General features: G+C 47.5%; 1 protein-coding gene across 1 annotated transcript in view; it reads right to left on the bottom strand.

Annotated features, from left to right (window-relative positions):
* The window catches only part of NUF2 (NDC80 kinetochore complex component NUF2), a 51,899-nt gene extending 51,505 nt beyond the window's left edge, over nt 1-394 (bottom strand). The window contains exon 1 of the mRNA XM_027835907.1: nt 287-394. The gene's annotated coding sequence lies outside the window, so the exon portion shown is untranslated. The remainder of the gene's footprint in view (nt 1-286) is intronic.
* Between the last annotated feature and the right edge of the window lie 10,722 nt (nt 395-11,116).

Below are 11,116 nucleotides of genomic sequence, written 5' to 3'. Positions count from 1 at the left end.
TCCGGGAGGCCCCCCCGCGGCCCGGGACCCCCACAGCGGGGAGGAGAGGCCCCGAAGGCCGGGGCGAGGCCTGCGCTTGCGCCCGCCTCCCTGCCTCGGGCTCCCGGGCCGTGAAATGGGAGGACGACAGCCCCGCCCCGCCCCAGGGCCGTCGGGAGGACCGCCCTGGGAAAGCGCTTCACGAGGCGGAAGGCCGCGCTCCCTCCCTGCCCAGCGGGGTGAGGCCTCCGCGCCCCGCCTCGGACGCGCCCCGCCTTCGACCCCCGGGTCCTGGGCGCCCACTCACTTCCTCAAGCCTGCGGCCCCCGGCCACGACCACGCGAGGACGAGGACGGCGATTCTCGCGCCCCTCCCGAAGCCGTTCGGAGCACTTTTCAAATCTGCCGCCGCCCAGCGAGCCGGAAGCCCCGCCCCTCTCCGCCGGGCCCACTTCCGCCCTCCGCGGCTCATTTCCCGGCGTGACCCGGAAGTTCTTCCGGGTAGGGGGCGGGCCCTGCCCCTACGGCTCTCGTGACCGGGAGCCACGTTCTCGGCGGGCTAGTGAGGGGGCGGGGGTCTCGAAGGGCCTACTGTGTGCCCGGCGTCGGAGAGAAGACGCCCGGGCCCTGAGCGGGCTCAGGAGGAGAGGAGCAGCCGAGGGAAGGCCCTGGAATTCGTGGGGAGGGCATTGCAGGGCTGGGGCACAGCCGGGGCAAGTGCCGGGGGTCTGGAGGTGTGAGGAAGAGCCCGGGGTCTCTGGGTGGGGGGGGGGAGGGAGGGGGTGCAGGAAGACCCCCCCACCCCCGTGCCTTTGGAAGACCCCTTTGGCAGCTGCATAGAGGAGAGGAGGGACCGAGAGGGCCAGGGGGTGACGTGGCCGGCCTCGGGCAGGACCCCAGAGGGCCCCTAAGCCCACCGACTCTTTTTTTTTTTTAATATTAAGTTGAGGAATCCCGGGGATAGAAAGGGGCTTGTCCTGGGACCCCCAGAGCCAGGGTTGGAGCTCCAGGGTCCTGGGCTTGAGGACGGCCCCACTTCCCTTGGGTCACATAGTGTAGACAAGGCAGAGTGTCCGTGGTCACTGATCCACATGGGCTGCACATCGAGGCTCGTCCAAAAGGCGAGGAAGAAGACGTGGAGGACTTGAAGCCACCACAGCCCTTTACTGATGGGGAAGGGTAAAGGAAGAGATCCAGAGAAGAGGCCAATGTGCCTGAGGGAGGGAATGGGGATACACCCTGATACCTAGAGAGGACTCGTATGGCCAGCCACGTGTCAGGACGGTGACAGGAAGGACTCGACCTGGTGCATAAGGGACGAGTGTCACAGGCCGAGTAGCTTCCCCATTTTTGTGGCATTTTTTCTCCTCCATTTCGGTAACATCCATCCCAAAGCAAACACCGCTTGCCATGTATTTGAGAAATAGGAAAAGGATTGGGTAAGGAGTACATCCAGCATTCGAGGTCCCTTTGAGCTTTGAGGAAAGCATTCCTGGAAGTCTCCTGCTTAGAACGTCATGCTAGTTCCCTTCCATCCCCCTTCCCTTTTTAGGGGTATGGGGAAGGGAAGTAGACAGCTAACTCAGTGTTAGCTACAACTGGGATATGCCCAAGCCTGTAGTATCAGCAATAGGAGTGTTACAGCCTTTTGGGGTAGGTCTTCACGTTCAAAATTTTGAGGTGGCCGTAGAGGGAGACAATTCTTACAAATCACAAATGGATCCCAAGAGCTTCCGATTCAAGCTTCCATAAGGGATGTAAGGGGGTCACCATTCTTAATGGCCTCCATGAGCTTTCCTTTTGCTGGTGCATCATCAGTATTAGAACCAGGCAGTCCCAGAAGAGACCATTATTGCCAACCTGGGGTGTCCATAACCATGGCATGGGAGCAAGGGTGGCCTCAGCAAGGATTCCTTGAACCTTGAATTATACCAGAATTACACTGCAGAGAAGAAGTGTTGGGCATCACCCCCTTCTCCTGGCAGATCTTTCTGCAGAAGTAGAATTCTGCCAGTTGGCACTGTCCGCTCCTAGATATTCCCTAACGCAGATCTCAGGTGGCATTCTTCCAAAAGGAGGTTGAACTATATTTGCTCTGCAGAAAAGACTTCCTCTTATAAAGATGTCATTTCCCTGTTAACTGTACACCCATCGAACGTGAGAATCAATAATGAAGTCTACTGTTGACACCAAAGACTTTGTGCCTAGGCCAGAGAAGAATCTAATTCTAGTCTTGGTAACCCTCACCAAGGTACCATAGCGGGTACCTTGAATTTACCTCAGAATTCACCCTTTTGAGCTCAGGACCACTATCTTTGTAACCATAGACTCTCATGAGAAACTTCCTGTCACCATGTCTCAAGCTGTAACAAGATGATGCTATACAAGTGCATGGCTTCCCACACACACAATACTCTGAGTAAGGGCTCAGCCAACTGTCAGGTTTTGGAAAGTGTAAAAAAAAGGAAACAAAAATTTATACCTTTAGAAGGCTGAGGCCCCACGTAATTCATCTCCAAATGTTCTATGTCTGTCCCTTAGGTGAGGGATAAAACTTCCTTTCTTGGCCCAGACAACACAATGAGGAGCAGTGGATGGAAGAAGCAGATTAGGTTCTGTGTGAGGAAGGGCTGCCTAGCACTTGGAGTCATCCACAGGGGACAGCTATGAAAAAGGCTACCCCAACGAAGGGGGGCTCCTACAGAGCAGGGAATACACAGGGAAGGCTCTCCAACTGATGGCCTCAGGCTGTCCGTCTCGCTCCTGCCATGAGTGTGAACTAAGTGGTGGGGCCCTTCCAAGAGCCAGGTCTGTCATGGCCTTAGACCAAAAGAAAGTGGTCCGGGATTCCTACGAACCAGCATGTATCTTGGGTTAGTCCCCCTGACAGAGACCTGCAAATTCTTCCATATTCCCAAATCTCTTCTCGTCTTAGGATCCACTCTTGGGTTTCTTGTGAACTGTGTGTCCATGTTTCTCTCTGCAAAAGGAGAAGTAGGCCTCTCCCCTGGCAATCCTTTTAGGAGTACAAGGGGCTCAATGCCCACAAGTGGCTGAAATACCACCTAAAAAACTCAGGACTGATGATGAAGCACACTGGCTGCCTCCAGTGGAAGAACATGCTGAAGCAGGCTAGTTTTCACTTTCATTTTTTTATGCATTTCAGTCTTCTTGTACACAATGACTAATATGGAAATATTTTACACAATTGCACATGTATAACCTATATCTGATTGCTTACTGTCTCAGGGAGGGGAGGCAGAAATAGAATTTGAAACACAAAACTTTAAACAAACATGTTTAAAAAATGGAAAAACAAAACAAAACCTTGGGCTCAGGATCTATTTTCTTGGTGTTTCAGTTTTCTTTTTCCAGGATGCTCTTGGGAAAGATTTCCTATGCTTGTGCCATTGTGGTAAGCCTGCCTGAACATTTCTCTAAGGTGGCAAGTCCTTGACATTTCTTTCCTCAGCCCTCTTAGAGATGGATGTAACTCTAAAGCCAGTTTGGAGAGGTCTTCCAAATCTCCACCCTAGGCATGTAGGGGATTAGGAAGCATGACCATTGTTAGCTCCATGGCACAGGGATGGGGGGGGGGTGCCTACGAGGGAAATGAAATATTGGTGAGAGAGAAGTTTCAGCAAACTCATGAAGGTGCATGTTAACTTTGTAATGCTAGGTTGACTGGCAAAAAATCCATCCATATCCCTGATGTTTGAGGTGTTTTCTGTGGGAACCCAATCTATGGGTGACCTTTTCAAGCAGGGCCTGGTGACCTCTTGAGGAAGTGATAGAAGGGATTCTTACTAAGGTTCTGGTTGACTGGTGATGTCTTATGAACTCCCTTTCCCTGCTATGAAGATTGTGGGCTGCTTCACTGCTTTGACTCCATGCCAGCACAAATCAGGCACATCTGGCCCCTTACATCAGCAACTTGGCAACTAAAGTACGGCTTCCTGACCGTCTCTGCCTCTGTTTTTGACTGACCTTGAATACAATCAAAATGTCTCCATATCACACATACACACACACACACACACACACACACACACACACACACAAAATCTCTTTAACACCAATACATTTGTGAATTCATTAGGAGCATGAATCGTGGATCTGCACTAACGCTCAAAGTATCCTAACATCCAAGACTCACAGGACTCCTACTCTCCAAAGAATCCCTATTCTTACATACCCAAGCAATGGTCATATGACTTTAGCCAGAAACACTCCCCCAAATGGGGGACACCTTCCCTCTCAACGTAGCCCAAAACTGGGTCAAGTTAATGCTGTTATGGCAGCCAAAAAAAAATCTTTTCTTCAACTTCCTTAGATTTCACCTGTTGTTGCTTGGGTTTCAAAGTGACAAGATGAGTAGCTTAAGGATCTTGCATGCAAGGAAAGAGTGGGCTAGTCCACTGGTGCGGGAGGTTAGAGTGAAATGTTCTGTAAGGTTAGGGGAGTGAATGGGGCTCAGGTTGGCAGCAAAATGAGGTTAAACATGAATGGAGACTGTTTTGAGAGTGCCCTTTCCTGACAATTCGCAGTAGTCAGAAAAAAATTAATCAGCAAATGCTCAAAGGGTGTGTAAGCTAGAGGGTGCCCACCATAGGCTGTGGCACAGAAGGCATGTTGGTCATAAGCCTGGCAAGTAGGGGAGGAGGCTTGTACACAGGTTGCCGTGTTGATGACGCCTGGGCAGCCCCAACTCTCCTAGTGGAATCCACATATCCTTGAGTCCCAAAGTGACTCCCCTTAGGAACAGATAGACATCACTGTGATGAAAGCTCTGGGGGAGAAGGAGTTTACTCTTCACAATCGCCCAGGACCCAGCAGCCTCTTCTGTCTTATACCACTGTTTCAAGTCATTGTAGAACAGAGTGATATTAACTCCAGAAGGTGAGAGATTAAAAACAGCTGCAGAGCAGCAAGCTTGGCAGCGACAGCCACACAGCCTTTCCCTCTTGACACAGGATCAATCCCTCCCGTGTGGGCAGGGCGGTTAACAATGGCCAGGGTGGCAGGAAGTTTCAGAGCAGATGAGATGTTTGTTGAATTCTCTATTCACAATGACCTTACCAATGGATGTCAAGATCTCCTCTGTAGCCAGAACATCCCCACAGTGTGACAGACACCAGATGTATAGTATTGACTGTGGCCTTTTTTCCCTTGGCCAGATGACAGTCCTGGGTAAGCTGCCTGGGCACTGAGATTAGAGAGCTGAGAAACTGCCCAGATGGCATCATGCTCAGAAACTACAGCAGTGCCAGCGTGGCAGGTTCCCTCTTTCAGAAGAGGACTCGTTAGTATAGAAAACTCCAAAGGGGGATCGGAAAGATCATTGCAGGCCTTTTTAGCCACGTCTACTGCAGAGGCACAGTGATATAATGGCTCCCCAGGTTAATGGGGGAGCCACATGGCAGGGTTGAGGACTTCACAGTGCTTGAGGGCGATTTTTCATTGCCCAGCAAAGTCACTTCTGGAGACTGGTGATGGAATAAGAGGGCCTCAATGGAGACACTGCACTACCAAAGGGGATCCCAAAACCAAGTCAGAAAAGGGCAGTGGCAGCTGTGGCCCGAAGGTGTGGTGGTGTCCCAGTAGCCACAGCATCTGGCTGAGCAGAATATAATAAGCTACTGGGTGCAGGGTGGTCCTAAAGCTTGAGTCAGGACACCAGAAGCCACCCCTCTCTGCTCATGTGCGGAAGAGTAAAGGGCTTACCATAATCTGGGAGTCCCAGTGCAAATGCAGATAGCCCGGCCTTTTTGAGCGGAGAGATGTTGAGCAGTTGACTGCAAAGGTGTCAAAGAAACAAGCAGCTTGGCCAGGGTGGGGAACTTGGGGCCTGGAGGCCACATGTGGCCTTCTAGGTCCTCGGGTGTGGCCTTGTGACTGAGTCCAAGTTTTACAGAACAGGTTCAGTCAAAGGGCCACACCCGAGGTCCTAGAGGGCCACGTGGCCTCCAGGCTGCAGGTTGCCCACTCTGGGCTTGGCAATCTCACTGAACAGAAATGAAATCCAGCTGCTCCAAAGATGGCTCTCAGCTGCCACCAAGTGGTGCGTGCAGAGAGCTGGAACCTGTTTAGCAGAAGAATTAAGGGCTGAGAAAGAGGAATGCACTGGGAGAAGGGGAAAGGAGAGGTGGAACGGGACAAATTATCTGACATAAAAGAGGTGCAAAAGACTTTTTACACTGGAGAGGAAGACTGGGGAGGGGGAAGCAAGTGCACCTTACTCTCATCAGAATTGGCTCAAAGAGAGAATAACACACACACTCGGCTGGGTGTAGAAATCTGTCCTACCGTACAGGAAAGTAGGAGAGGAGAGAGGTCAAAGAAATAGAGAATGCGGGGCTGATGGACAGGAAGGTGGACTGGGGTAGGTAAAAGTCAGAAGCAGAAGATTCTTGAGGACGGACACGGTGAAAGGAGAGAGAATAGGATAAACGGGAGGGGGGAATAGGATGGAAGGAAATACACAAATAGTAACTGAAAAAAATTTTACAGCAAATTTCTCTGAGAAAGACCTCCCTTCTCAAATATATTGAGAAGTGAGTCAAATTTGTAAAAATAAGCCATTCCTCAATTGGTCAATGGTCAAAGGACATGAACAGGCAGTTTTCAGATAAAATAATCAAAGCCATCTATAGTAATATAAAAATGCTAAATCACTATTGATTACAGAAATGCAAATTAAACCAACTCTGAGGTACCATCCTATACCTATCAGATTGACTAATATGACAGAAAAGGAAAATGACAAATGTTGGAGAGGATGTGAGAAAATTGAGACACTGATGCACCATTGGTGAAGTTGTACATTGATTCAACCATTCTGTAAAGCACTTGGAAACTGTGCCCGAAGGGCTATAAGACCATGCATACCCTTTGACCCAGCAATCCCACTACTAGGTCTGTCCCAAAGAGACAAAAACAAAAAAGAAAAGAACCTATACATACCAAAATATTTATAGCAGCTCTTTTAGTGGTAGCAAAGAATTGGAAACTGAGGAGATGTCCATCAATTGGGGAAAAATTGTGATATACTATCATGATGGAATATTATTGTACTATAAGAAATGATAAGGAGGATGATTTCAGAAAAACCTGGAAAAACTTGCATGAATTGATGCAAAGTGAAACAAGCAGAACCAGAACATTGTAGACAGTAACAGTAATATTGTATGATGATAAACTGTGAATGACATATCTATTCTCAGCAATACAGTGATCCAACAGGACCAAAATGACATCACTATGTTGGGGTCAAAGTGCAGCGTGTCCATGGCTGATCACACCAATTGGAGCTCAGAAGGCTCTACCACAGGTCAGGCATAAGTAGTCCATGTGAACATTTGGGGTGGAGATGTTTCTAAATTTGCACATCTCACATTTCTTTTGAGACACTACAATTCTGCTTTGCTGATAGAGCACAGTGCCATCTTTAAGATGAGCACACCGTGCTGGGTAGTCCTTTGCCATTGTCTCCCATGTCATGCAATTGATTCCAAAGTTCTTCGGAGAGACCTTGAGAATGTCTTTATATCACTTCTTCTGATCACCACGTTAATGCCTACCTTATGTGAGATCTTCATAAAATAATAATCTTTTAGGCAAACATACGTTTGGCATTTGAACAACATGGCCAACCCATTGGAGTGGCACTCTTTGCAATAGAGTTTAAATATTTGGCAGTTCAGCTACAGAAAGGACCTCCGTGTCTGGCACCTTATCCTTCCAGGTGATCTTCAGGATCTTCCTAAGACAATTCAGATGGAAGCGATGCCGTTTCCTGGCATGGCGCTGCTAGACTGTCCAGGTTTCACAGACATGGAACAATGAAGTCACCTGGATGGCCCTGTAGACCTTCAGTTGGGTAGGCAGTCTATTACCTCTTCTCTCCCACACTTTCCTTCAGAACCTCACAAACACTAAGCAAGCACTGGCAATGCATGTGTCAACCTCATCATCTATGTGGACATTCCGGAAAAGTATACCGCTCAGGTAAGTGAACTTATCCACAGTCTTCAAAACTTCTCCATTTGCTGTAACTGATGGTTCCACATGTGGATGGTGTGCTGCTGGCTAGTGGAAAATCTCTGTTTTCTTGGTGTTGATTGTTAGACCAAAATTAGCACAAGCAGCAGAGAATCAGTCTATACTCTCTTGCATCTCGGCTTCAGAGGCTTCATTGAATGCACATGTGTGAACAAAAAATTGTACCCCAAGTCTCCCTCCACTTTGATCTTGACTTGAAGCCTTTTCAAGTTAAATAATTTACCATTGGCTCTTGGGTAGACTGCCATCTTCCAGGTGAGGGATCAGTCTGTTAAGGAGGATTCTGGCAAGAATCTTGCCAGCAGTGAATAAGAAAGTTACTTCCATCCCCATGGTTGTCACAGGACAATCCATTTCCTTTACCTTTATAGAAATGGACGGTGGAGGTGTCCTTGAACTCCTGGGAGATAATCTTCTCTTGCAATTTAACCTGGAAAATTTCAGCCAGCTTTTGTGTGAGTAGGGGACCCCTGCCTTGTAGATCTCAGCTGGAACAGAATCAGCACCAGGAGCTTTTCTCCACAAGAGGAGCCTAATGGCCTTCAAAACCTCTTCTTCAGTTGCAAGTTCCTCTAGAGAGGGAGTGAATTCAACCTGAAATATGTAATCGATGGCTTCAGCAACAAACTCTTCCAAGTGCTCTGATCTGTTGACATTAAGGTTTCTGGTAGTCATCTTGTCTTAGGGCCATCAGTTTTGTTGAATGCAAATATTTAGCTTGGAGAGGGTATGATCAGTCCAGCACTCTGCCCCACATCACCTTCACTACTCATATCCTGTCTGTCTCTTCTCCTTAAAATGACATAGTCTATTAAATACCAATGTTTGCTGCAAGGGATGAGTCCGTGAAGTTTTATTGCATTTAGGTAAATGAAAGACAGTGTTGGTAGTGAAAGGGTCACAAGATGCCCAAGCTTCAGTAGTAAGTGACCATTACTGTTGCTGACTCCATTCCTCCCCTCACAAAGAACTCTGCCATGTCGGGTAGTCCGAGCCTCCTCTGGCATTAAACTTACCCAGAATTAGAAGCTTCTCCTCTTTTGGCACATTGATGACGAAGTTCTCCAGGTCTTCAATTTCTTTGACCTCAACCAGATTGGTCACAGTGGGAGCATACACACTGATGATGGTGGCATGGCACTTTCTAGCAAGTGGCAATTGCATTGTCGTGAGCCTGTCATTCACTCCTTTTGGAAGGCATACAAGCTTGTTGATTAGATTCATTTGATTGCAAAACCTAAGCCAGCTTCATGGTGCTCCCCTTCACTGTGGCCACTGCAAAAAAATGTGTATGTGCTCCAACTTTGGTAAGCTGGCCTTCCTTTGCCAGCCTGGTTTCACCCAGGGCTGCTATTTGGATATGATATCTGCCAAGTTCTCTCACAACAGGGTGTTTGTCTCTCAGGTCTGCTGGATTTTGCATTGTTCATAAGCATGGACAAATTCCATGTACCAGTGGTGAGTAAAATCATCTTTGCAAAAATTTTTGTGCGTTTTGTGTATGTGTGTGTGTTTTGACTGCAAGGTGGGATTCCTACCTGCCACAGTAAGCAGGCCAGGGTTAGGAGAAGCAGATAATTTTTAGGGCACCTTTTCTAGCCCCTTCCTCATGCCAGGAGGTGAGCAATGTGGTCCTAAAAAAGGCTGCTCAGACACCCAGGGGGCTGCCAAATCCCACTGCTGCTTCAGTCCAGTGAGAAGACAACCCAATGTCCTGGGCCGCCTGTGTGCGGGGTTGTGATGACAGCTCTCAGTACATCCACACCTGCTGCTTCATCACTTGCCTGTCACCACAGGACTTTTTTTTTTTTGGTAAGGCAGTTGTGGTTAAGTGACTTGCCCAAGATCACACAGCTAGTATGTATCAAGGTCTGAGGCCGGATTTGAACTCAGGTCCTCCTGACTTCAAGGCCGTGCTCTATCCACTGCACCACCTAGCTGCCCCCACAGGACTTTGAGGTAGGTAAAAATGGTCAAAAATGGTATGGGTGATGTCTCTTGACTCACACCCAGGTTGGATTTAAGTGAGACAGAGCTGCATGAAGTCATCATCCCTACTCTTCCAGAGTCATCTGAGTCCAGTGGCAAGACAAAGTCAAGATGACCCTAACCCTAAATGCGCTCAGGATACAGTAGGTGACCTTGGAGTCTTTGTTGTCCAACCAAACTCTAAGCTCCACAGCTCCTGTTTCAGTCACCTTCGTGGCCGTTGGAACAAATTGTTCTCATCTGCCCATTCCTCTGGGGGAAGTCTTCCCATGCTCACTCACCTAGGGGTTACCCTTAACCTAGTTCAGCCTGTCTGCTGAAGTGGTTTACCAGAGTGTGGCTGCTATGCATGCTATAGCTTCTTAGAGCTGCAGGCAAGAGTAGAATGAATCAGGTGGACCCTGAAGATGGAAAGCAGCCCTGAAAAGGGCTCAGCAGCCTCATAACGAGATACCAGTCCTCCCTGAACACACCCTGCATCCCACATTTTAAATGTTAATGTTTCCTGGTTAGTGGAAGAGAAAAATTTGTGTATGTCAGATGAATAAGTTTTATTAGAAAATCTAATTGGGGTAGAAAGAGAAATTTCATTTAAAATAACTGTAGACAACATAAAATAGTTGGGAGTCTACCCACCGAGACAAACCCAGGAACTATATGAACGCAACTACAAAGCACTTTTCACAGAAATAAAAGCAGACCTAAACAATTGGGGAAAATATTAATTTCTCATGGGTAGCCTGAGCCAATATAATAAAAATGATAACTATATCTAAATTTATCTATTTATTCAGTGCCATACCAATAAAACTACCAAAAATTATTTTATAGAGTTAGAAAAAAATCCTAACAAAATCCATCTAGAAGAACAAAAACTCAAGAATATCAAGAGAATCAATGAAAATAAATGGCAAAATGAAATGAAAATAAAAAGGTGGTCTAGCCATACCAGATCTTAAGCTGTATTGTAAAGCAGTGCTTATCAAAACAATCTGGTACTGGCTAAGAAATAGAATGGTAGATAAATGAAATAGATTAGGTACATAATGCATTATAGTAAAGGACCATAGTAATCTAGTATTTTATAA

This window comes from Vombatus ursinus, unplaced genomic scaffold (assembly GCF_900497805.2).
Source record: "Vombatus ursinus unplaced genomic scaffold, bare-nosed wombat genome assembly UNPS02014817.1, whole genome shotgun sequence".
In the NCBI taxonomy this organism is placed as follows: domain Eukaryota; kingdom Metazoa; phylum Chordata; class Mammalia; order Diprotodontia; family Vombatidae; genus Vombatus; species Vombatus ursinus.
This window is presented reverse-complemented; position numbering and strand designations above follow the sequence as displayed.